Raw genomic sequence first — 11,214 nt, 5'->3', positions numbered from 1 at the left:
CAGTTTCAAGCCGGGAGTCTTCTGATACGAGTTGAACTGGTACAGGGCTGCCGTTTCACACACGGCATGCCCCTACCGGAAATCAGCCGATTCGGAAGCGGTTTGGCGTTTCACACACACACACGCACCGCTTTGTTTTCCCACCTTTTTTCGCCCGCGCGAGCTTCTTTTTTTAAAAAAAAGGTTCGGCTTATAGCGATATATCGCTATATCAGAACCTCAAATGGTCGGAATAACGATCCCATTGGAATCCGACTCCTTGGAGGTTCCGGTATATCGATATATCGATATAAGCCGAACGTTCCCAAAAAAAAAAAAGCCTGCGCGAGCGAAAAAAGGCGGGAAAGAACCGTAGCAGAACCGGGAGAGGGAATGAGAGACTAATCTCAAGCGGTTTACAGTTAAAACGCTTCAGTCCCGGTTCCTATACGGAACAGGGACTTTTGTGTGTGAAATGGCAGTCAGATCCTGGTAGGGAACCGATTCTCAACTGGGTTCTGTCTGAAATGACAGACCAGAACCCGGTTGAGAATCGGTTCCCTACCGGGAGATATCGCCTGTCTGAAATTCCCCAGCGTTAGTTGCCTTGGTGGCCTTTGTAAGGGCAGAATGGCAGGATACAAATTTTGTATAAATAAATAAACAAATTGCATGTGATATTTTCAGAAACTTGTATATTATTCAACAATAACACAGCCAATCCAATTGTCATTTGAAAAGTCTTTGTCATTGCATAGCGTGAAGAAATGCATTTTTGGATGGAGGTTTCGAATGAGCAAAAACCTTCACTCTTGAGTTTTAGAAGTTTTTTTTTCTTCTGGGCAGAGAGCAAGACAGAAAGGGGGGAAGTCAGTTCAGTTTCTTTCCAGACTTACCTCAGCCCACCTTCATACAAATGCTAATCGATCTAGCAGGAGAGACAATGGGTAGGTCAAGCTCCCACCCCCTCAATCAAGGAACAGAGATTGGAAGGAATTAAGACTAGAATGACTTCAGGAAGACACTTCTGGAGATTTCAGGAAAAGCTTACTTGATCTGTCCTGACCGGGTCAGTGGGAGATGAAAGGGAGAAGATAAAACTCCCAAAAGCAAGAAGGGAGGTCTCTTTGGTGCTGAGTCCATGAAAGCAGACAGAACTCTTAACTGAGGTCTGGATGAGGCAGACATTACCATGTGCCTCCCTAGACAGCTAGAGGAAGCTGCAAGGTACTGGAAATTCTGTATAGATCTATAACACTCTAAGCTAAGGAGGCTGTCCTATATTTTAACATCTGATAGGGCATGTATAGAGAGAGGGACAGAGGAATTGTGTTCTACCCATTTCTTTTGAATTCCTTGCTCAATCTGGTGCTGTGCTAAAAGTATGCTTGTGAACATGCTCATTTTAATAAAAATGTCATAACTTTTGATACTGGTAGTGGTTCTCTGTACCACATAGACCTCCATCATGTTGGACATGCTATTTTTAAAAGGCAGTCAGTTGGCAAGTGGCTATTCCTCCAGGGGCACAGAAGGCAGTAAATGGTCCCCATGGTGACCAGGTGCTGGGCAATGGGAGACACAGAGAAAAGGCCTCAGAACTTCTCTCACTCTCTCCCAGTGGGCAATTCCTTACAAAGGTGAAGTGGTTACCCATGAGAGAAAGAAAAGCCTCTCCAAGTGTTGACGAAACCTTGGAGGGCAGGGTGGAACAGGGCCTGCAAACTTGAGCAGGCCCGTTCTACCACACATAGCCTGAAACAAGATACCCATGCATTACAGCATTAACAGTGCTGAATACTGTTATGAGGCAGCACTGATTGAAACCCAATTACAAATTCCACATTTCCAATCTGCAAATAATAAAGCAAACCCTCTGAATTAATTGACTAATCATTTTAGCCCGGAATGTCACAAAAAGCTGGAACAGAATTGTTAACTGCAGCAGTTGATTTATTAATTGCAAATGTTTAGTCAACATGCTGACCTTTGGCTTGCTTTGGATTTGTTGCTAACCTAGCAGTTCAAAAGCAAGAAATTGCAAGTAGATAAATAGGTACCACTTCGGTGGGAAGGTAACAACGTTCCGTGCGCCTTGGTGTTTAGTCATGCCAGCCACATGACCATGGTACGTCTTCGGACAGCGCTGGCTCTTCGGCTTTGAAACGGAGATGAGCACCGCAACCCTAGAGTCGGATTCGACTGGCTTTCGAGCAAGGGAGACCTTTACCTTTACTAATGTGTGTGCATTGTCTTGACATTGATAGATGCCTTCATCCCAAAGAACATGTTCTGCGAAATATTGAAGCAGTCAGAGTTTTGGCATGGTTACTAGTGTTTTCATACTTCTTTGAAGAGGTGAATCTTTTAAAATCAGTTTTGAGAGGTTGGACGACTTGTGCTTTTAAAATCTCTTGTTGTGAGGCTATTTCAGTTATGCAAGTCTGGATCCCTTCGCTTGGATCCATTCCACTAATGGTGGTGCTTTCCCCCAGTACAAGGAGCATCCGTTCCCTTGATGCAAGACTCTCTTCAACCAGTGGAAAAGCTTCTTTCATCAGGTGGTAACCCTTGCACTGGGAAAAGTACCATTGTGAATAGAGTAGATCCATGGGATCCAACCCATAATGTCTACTAGATAACTTGCAGTGGTATAGCAGTAAACATGTCAGACTAGGGCTGGGGAGACTTGGGTTCAGGTTCCCACTCAGACATGCTTACTGGGTGACCTTGTGCCAATAAATAAATGAATAATCATTCTCTCAGCTATGTTAGACAGCCATATTCTCTGAGATACCTGAAGGAAGGGCAGGATTTAAAAAGTAGACATGTGTCTATGTCTCCTTGAGTAGCTCAAAATTTTAAAATCCTCACCTGTACAATGTAATTACCTATTATGACCAGTAGTTTGTTCACTGTGGGGTCTGACCTACGGCTTAGATTGTCCTTGATTTAAAATGATAAAGCAGATTCCAAGTCTCATAGAACATAATGGATATCGTGTATTTCCATACTTAGCAGATGCATGAAACACAGATGGTTCTTGAAGTCTGACACAGACAAGGAGGTATGAAGAACTTTGGGTCCTCAAGACTGAGGGCTAAGCCACTATTTGATTCAGTGGGTATAACTATAATTTCAGTTGCAAAGCCTGGGTTTGCATGTTATTATCTGAAAAGGACCATTTTATAGAAAGGAGTTCCAAATTATGAATTCCAAAATTATTTTAAAATTTTGATCTGGCAACTAACAGTGCAATCTGGGGGGGGGGACAACCAGCACAGGGGACTGTCTGACCCAAACACTGGCATGGCATCACTCTGGCTTACACCAGCATGAGGAGCACTTATGCTGGCACAGGGGCACTAGTGGTACAGTGCCCCTCAGTACCTCTGACACCGCTGTGCTGTTGCTGTATACCGGTGGAGCTCCAGCGTAAACCTCTCTGCACCAGCTGGAAAGGGAACCACAGTAATCCACAATAATGACTAGGAAATAATACTGTGAAATAGGCACCTCAGCAATTATACAAATCCTATGTAAAAGACTGAAAGTTGTTTGTATTCAATAAAGACTTATTAAATTTTTTACACATTGCATTTGTCTTCATTTCTCATAATTATATGCTCACCACTCACCAGGAAGTCATCTGCTTACATCGCCACAAGGCATATACAATCAATGCAAAAAGAACAATCCTAACTTCTCAGATCTATTATGCAGTCCAAGAATCAAAACAATAATATTATTCTTGAATACAGTCCAAATCCACTGAAGAGACAAAACACAATACAGTCCAAATCTACTGAGGTGAAAAAATACTCTCGATAACAACATGATTTCTGGAGTGTAGTTAATGTTTTGTTTTTCTTCATCAGGTAATCTTCCTCCTCCTCAGAACACCGGAGACCTGGGGGGAATGCAACAGCACTAGTCAGGGGTAGTGACCTCCCCCCGATGGGCACCCACCCCTCCACATCGTACTGACCCAGTAGCCATCCTTTGCTCTCCAGCCAGGTGGCCCACAGGTGGTTGAGGCCAGATGCTGTGAAGATCTGGGCATCAGGGGCACTGCCAGGGAATTTGGCCACAAGGTCCATGATGATGCCCTGGTTGTCGAGGGAGGCCTGAATGCTCAGGCTGTAGAAATGGTGACAGTTATGGTAGACCTGCAGCTCCTCCCGGGAGGTGAATGAGGGTGATGTGGATGCAGTCCACAGCCCCAATGACATTGGGGAAGCCAGCAAATGCCACATACCCAGCCCTGATGGGTGCCAGGTCCCCTTCCTTGGTGGGGAAGTGCACAAGCTCCGGTAGGTGGGCAAGCATAGCATCCAGAAAGTTGTGCAGACAGCAGCTAGCTGAGGACTGGGACCCCTCAAGGACCTCTGCCACAAACCCCTGGAAGGACCTGATGGCCAGGAACCTCAAGACAGGGATGGCACAGGTTGCAGGAGCTTAGTCCTGGAGGGCTGGAACCAGGTCCTCACACAGAGCCTGGATGGCAACTCTTTCTTAATGGAATCTATCAAGGCAGGTGCTATCTGACAGACAGAGGGTACGGATGTGGGCTCAGTAACAGAAGACAGGGCACCTTCTCCAGCATCGCTGTGCCACTCAGACATACAGCGCCAGCCGTAAGTAGATGTGGCAAACTCTTAGGACAAGCAGCAAGGGCAGAAGGGGGCACTATCCCTCCAGCAGCTGGCCAGGGCCTGTGGAAAGAGGTGGCAGCAGTCACAGCAGTGAAGGGCAGCCAAGGCTATGTTCTTCCAGGTGGGTGGCACCCCACCCTCCCCCAGACACTGCCTGCTGTCTCTTTCTGTGGCCTAGTCCATGCTGCCTGCAGCCCCCTGCTGCTGAGTAGTGGCCACAGTGGGAACATGAGGGGGCCTGGCTGGAAGGGAGGATCAGTGTCTTCCCATGATGGCTTGGCCTGCCTCCACTTTCCCATGTGTGGGAGCGGCATCACTGTGGCAACATCTGGTAGTGGCAATGGCCACTGCCAGCCTAAGTGGACCAAGGCCAAGAAGGTAGACCATGCGAGCGTTGACCTTACCACCATCAGGAGCAGCTCTACCAGCTCCCAGTGCCTTCTGGTGGGTGGTGGTGGAAAGGGTGTCTGTCCTGGGACATGCCACCCAGATGGCAATGTCCACTCTGAAGTGCTAGAATGATTCTTTGGTCCAGCTCAGAAGCATGCTCGAGCCCTCATGGCCAAAGGTGTCCCTTACAAGTGGATGGTGGAGGAGGGTCTGCCCGGATTGGAGGCTGTCATGTTCTGTGATGGTGGGTGGCAGCAGCATTGAGTGGCTGTGTGGTGAGTGCCATGGGCCCCACTACCCACTAGCCCCAGCTGTGGGGCCCAGGACCTGCCACCTGCAGCCTCCTAACGCCTCCAGGATGTCCTGACTGATTTTACTGTGCCCTACAGGCAATTCCCAAAGTGGGGATGCTGTTGTGGGACTGTACTCTGAGGTCAAGGAGGAGGGCCACGGATGCAGCAGCAGCTAGGGCCCGCCCCCACTCCCACGGAGGAGCGTGACTTCACCATCGTCATGCCCCCATTTCCACAGCCCGGGTGCTCTTATGATCCCACAGGAATCTTGTGCCAAGGCCTCTGGGCCTATGTGTCTAGCCAGGAGGAGATGGAGATGAGTGATGAGGAGGAGGACCAAAGTGGACAGGCTCCCAGACTGGTGGCCAAGAGAAGTGAGGCGGCAAGCGTGGGTCAAGGCACAATGGCACCAGTGCCATCTGGAAGCCCCTGCTGTCCGCTGTGTTCTCCCTGTGTGCCTAGGTTTGTATTTCCTGACATTCAGTGCTGATGTTGTGAACCACCTATGCGCCCTGATGCCAAGGAGGCACTCAGCCACAGCTGTGCTGACTCGCCTGACAGAGGAGGCAATAGGTGTGGCGTATGCGAAGGATGTCCCCCTGAGGTGTCATGGCTCCTGTTGGCCCGGTTGAGGGCGGGATGCTGGCCCCTTACCAAGGCCCAGGTCACACAGTCCATCCTGTCGACCCTGTCATCCATGTGGGTGGCGATTGACCGAGAGTGGCTGAAAAGCCAGCGTGAGTGGACCGGCAATAGATGGAAGGGCTGGCAGTGTCTGTGACAGTGGCAGCCAGGCATCTGTAATTGCCAAGGGCATCAGTTAGGGACAGGGGTGCATCGAGAGGCTGCTTGGGGATGTGACACAGGCTCACCGAGCCCCCCTGCCATCCCTCACACCGCCAGCTCCCCTCCTCATCCTCCAGTGGGGATGGCATGGGGATACTTCAAGAAAATGGGTGCCCTGCTGAATGGTATGGCTGCTGGTGAGCAGACGGCACCCTCAAATCCATGTTCTTGCAGTGACAGACCAACTCATTCATCACGGACCTAAGGGCCCTGTACTCTGTGTCTGCGGTGAGACCTTGAAAGCTGGCATACTGTGCTGTGTTCTCTTGGTTAGTTTTAATAAAAAGTAATAGTGACTTTTGCTTTTGGATTTTACTGTGCACCAACATAATTACCTACATCCTTTATCGTGCTGCTTATTACACTGATAAAAAGATGTCTTTAAAGACTTAGTGCATTGTTTCAATGGTGGCTCATGAAGTTTCTCTAATCCCACTTCTGTAAAATAAGGTTGGGTAACAACAGATCTCTATTACAAGGTTCATTGAACTAATAAAGCTTATTATGTGGCCTGATTAGAATGTATTGTTTAAAACAAACTTTTATTTTGTGGTTGTAGTTTTTTCCAGAATGTGTGGCTTTCACATATGAAATGGGAAAAATGTGAAATTAACTCTATCACTTATCTATTATGAATTCATCACCCATAAGTGTCACAGTTTGTACAATGAACATACGAAACAGCTTTCTTGCTAAAGACACAGGAACCTCTCTTATACTAAATCAGACTATTAGTCTATCAAGGTCAGTATTCTCTACTCTGACCAGCAGCAGCTTTCCGGATCTCAGGCTGAGATCTTTCATATCACCTATTACCTGAGCCCTTAATGGGAGAAGAGATGCTGGGAACTGAACCTGAAACTTTCTGCATGCAAAGCAGAAACCCAAACGCTTGCCACAGCCCCACACCCTTGTGCTCTGATGGTGCACTCACATTCCAGAGGCATTATAATAAAATAATTTTTAATTAAATTTTTGCCTGGACAGTGTTTCAGAATAATATATTTCAGTCTTAATTAAGTAAGGTGTTCTTACATTTGCATGGACCCTTGAACCACTGGAAAGCTGCAGATTTGTGATTACAATTGCTTTGCAAATGTGATCTTGCATCTTATGATAAAATAATGACATGTAATAGGAGCTCTGCAGACTTACTGGATATCCTTTGTTGCTATTGTAATAGTTCTACAACACACTCTATTATGCTGAAATATGAATTAACATTGTTTGGCCAACATAATCCCATGCTGTAATCATACTTTTAGAATATTAAAACGGGGCTGTTTATACTGTGAGTTGTAACTTTCTATGTAACAAAAAAAATGAATGAAATTTAGCTGTGTTTGTTTCCATCAATATCAAGTGGAGTCATCCAGCTAAATAAACCTGTGTAATTTGAGCTGGGGAAAAACTGATCTTGTTCAGTCACCAAATCTCATTGTTCAGTATTATTGTTACTGTTATATCGCTAGGATATAACCACCATGAAAAGTAGCTCATCTGTATTCTCAATAATATCAGTAGTTTTTAAAACCAGAATTGTTAAAAAACTAGAATCTAGCCTATCTATTATGCCTTCAACATGGAGCAAGAGTTACAGTTTGCTAATTCTGTTTTGCTGCACAAGATAGTGTGTTGTTATAGTTAGTACCACTGTCAGCCAGAATCTATTCATGTATACTCAGAAGTAAACTCACTTGTCCTTACTTACCCGTACATCCAAATAAACATGTACAGAATTGTAGTATATTTTCTATTCATCTAGGCATACAAATGCATTTGTAATCTAAAATGAGATAAAAAGGGGAGGAAATTACACACTTCTCATTTTCAGAAAATACCAATGTTATCCTGAGCAATGTTGTGTGTGTGCTAAGTGTTGTCACGTCACTTCTGACTTATAGCAACCCTACGAATTAATCACCTCCAAAACATACAATCATTAACAGCCTTGCTCAGGTCTTGCAAATTGAAGGCCGTGTCTTCCTTTATTGAGTCAATGCATCCCACTTTGGGTCTTCCCAGGGGTCATTTCGTAGAAAAAGAGGTGCAGGAGCTCATTAGCATACATCATTAGCACAACTTATTTGCATATGCCACACCCCCTGACATCACCGGAAGTGTGTCAGAAGGCAACACTCACTGCTCAGGCTCCACTGGACTGTTTTGGATTGCTAGCTATTGGGGGGGGGGAACATGCAGATCTGTCCTTGCAGAGGAGGGAGAGCTTGTACCTGAATAAAACTTGGTCTTAAAGGTGCCACTGGACTGTTTTGGACCGGGGTGGGCCTCTGCAACTTACCTGGCTGCTTCTTGCTCTGACTGAGGGCTGCTGGGAGCAGGGAGTGGGGCTTGTTGCATGTGCCTACCCCCTGGGCTCTTTACTGCCGGAGCTCCGCTCCTCTGTGCTCCTGCAGGAAATGACCCCTGGCCTTTTCTAGCATTATTGTCTTTGCCAGTGACTCTTGTCTTCTCATGTTGAGACCAAAGTATGATAGCTTCAGTTTAGTCATTTTGGCTTCAAGGGAGAATTCAGGCCTGATTTGATCTGGAACCCAGTAATTTGTCTTTTTGTCTCCTCCAACACCACATTTCAAATGAATCAATTTTCTTCCTGTCAGCTTTCTTCATTATCCAGCGGCATTGTAATATGTAATCCATACATAGAGAACACCATAGTATTAACTATTACACCCTTCAAAGTCTAATGGTGTCAATGGGCTTAAGAAGGATGTAACTGTTTAGGATTGCATTGCCAGGCACACAAACCAGACTGACAGTGCAATCCTATCCAAAGTTACCCCAGTCTAAGCCCATTGACTTCAATGGATTTACACTGGAGTAACTGCACCAAACCGCACTGTTAGACTAAGTATTACCAACTCAGCTAGACCTTTACATTGGCTATGGAATAGCTTGTATTTGCAGATCTGTCCTTTCCGTTTCAATGGGCAGCAGGATAAATGGCATTATTACCTTCAGATCTCCCTGCCTTGACCAGCAAAGGTCCTCTACTATGCTGAAATGAACAAGTTGACTCCTCTGCTGCTGGATATACCTTGGGCTGAGGGCATATCTAAACAGGTGTGTCCTGCACTCCTAGCATCTTAGTGTACAACCAGAAATGTGGGGAACAATATCTGGCAGGTGCGTATGTGCGTGTGTACACTAGCTTTTAACAACATTAAATGAAATGTATCATTGCAGCATACAAAATTAAGAAAAAAATTAATTACATAACATTGAGGGTGAACAAAATTGAAGCTACATGCACACAAGACATGCTTCTCATGTTATGTTTTTAGAGTTACTGTCACAACTGAAATAGCTACATGAATATGTTTGCTCCCATATAATGTGCCAGGAATATGTGCCAGCAAGGCATGGCAATTGTAGCTTTCTAATACATGTACATGTTTTTTTTCCTTTTTAAAGTTCCTTTAGAACTTGTAGTGTACACCAGGTATACAGTTATTGCATGTATACAAGTCATTACTGCATGTGCACATGGTGGAATAGATGATGTTAACAACTTTACAGCATTCACACTTTGAATATACAATGTGTGAAGCAGTCCTCCTGAGTACAGCTCATACTCAGCAGATTGCTAAAATTACAGCTTTCAGTTCCATACGAGCCTATTTACATATAGCATGCCAAACCATTAAATGCCAGCATCTGCATCTCAATAGATGGTGAAGAATTCTGTACTTGTATAGACTGTTTGAGTGTAAAAGGCATTCCAGGTTACTGCAGGTAAACCCCTGCTGTCTTTGTTTTTGTGTAACAAGTATTTCCCAGACATTGTTGAACCATTGTTTTCCAAATAGATGCTTTCAGAATTTCTGTCTGTCTGCCTCTGTCTATCTTCCTGCACTGGTCCTACTGTACTTCCCCTCAGTTTGGTGTAGTGGTTAAGTGTGTGGACTCTAATCTGAGAGAACCGGGTTTGATTCCCCACTCCTCCACTTGCCCCTGCTGGATGACCTTGGGCAAACCATAGTTCTGGCACAGCTGTTCTTGAAAAAGAGCAGTTTCTGTCAGAGCTCTCTCAGCCCCATCTACCTCACAGGGTGTCTGTTGTGGGGAGGGGAAGGAGTTTGTAAGCTGCTCTGAGACTCCTTTGGGTAGTGAAGGGCAGGGTATAAATCCAATCTTTTCTCTTCTTCTTCTCACTCTCTTCATGCTGTGGGAATTGGATCAGAGAATGTGACAGCATTCTTACAACTTCATGGCAAACAAGCCCAGGTGGAACATCTTCTCATGAGCCCATTATGGAAAACCCACCACCCCCTGCTCCATGTGTGTGGACATGGTGATTGTGGATGTCATGAGAGAATTCTCCTCCTTGCTCCTAGAGTAAGGGCTCTTCCAGTTGTGCAACAAGTAGTCAAACTGTATTATTTTATTTATGGTTTAATGTGACAGCTTAGACTCAAATTCCAATCACAGTCTCAGTCCAAGATGTGCAATCATCAACAAAGTGTGCTGCTGAACATGTGCCAGAACAGTCTTAGCCATACTCCAACATTTCTGGGGTTGGGGTAAGGGCTTTGCACTCTCTACAAACAACTTAGGCGGTGCTTCCAGTGAAGGGGCAATGCAACAGCTCCAGACCAAGAAGAGGCCCAGAAATCGTCATGACGTCATAGAGGACCCCGGAATGCAGAGGAGGACACAGCTGCCCACAACACAAGAGGTGAGCCACAGGATCCCCGGGCGCCAAGCTGCAGAAGATACACGCACCTGCGCCAGCAGTCGCACCTGTGAAGCGATGTGCGATCCCTAAACGTAGCATAAGCTTGGCCCTTGCAACAGATGGCTTCGGCTAACTAGTCATCACCCCCAGTCGTTTCAACACTATAAAACCGCGGCAACTCTCTCGCCTTGACTCCCCACGTTTCCGAACTGAGTATTGAGGCTCTTTCGAAACCGGGATTAACCGAGAGCCCTTCGGGCAGTATCGACAACCCCCGTGCGCGGAAAGGAATCCGCCATACGGGATAGCCTCTGGCCGGGCTGGGCTCCCTCCTTCCCTGCAGCCGCCGCCT

This window comes from Gekko japonicus, unplaced genomic scaffold (assembly GCF_001447785.1).
Source record: "Gekko japonicus isolate JY-2015 unplaced genomic scaffold, Gekko_japonicus_V1.1 scaffold115, whole genome shotgun sequence".
Classification (NCBI taxonomy): domain Eukaryota; kingdom Metazoa; phylum Chordata; class Lepidosauria; order Squamata; family Gekkonidae; genus Gekko; species Gekko japonicus.
Note: the sequence above shows the minus strand (reverse complement) of the source record.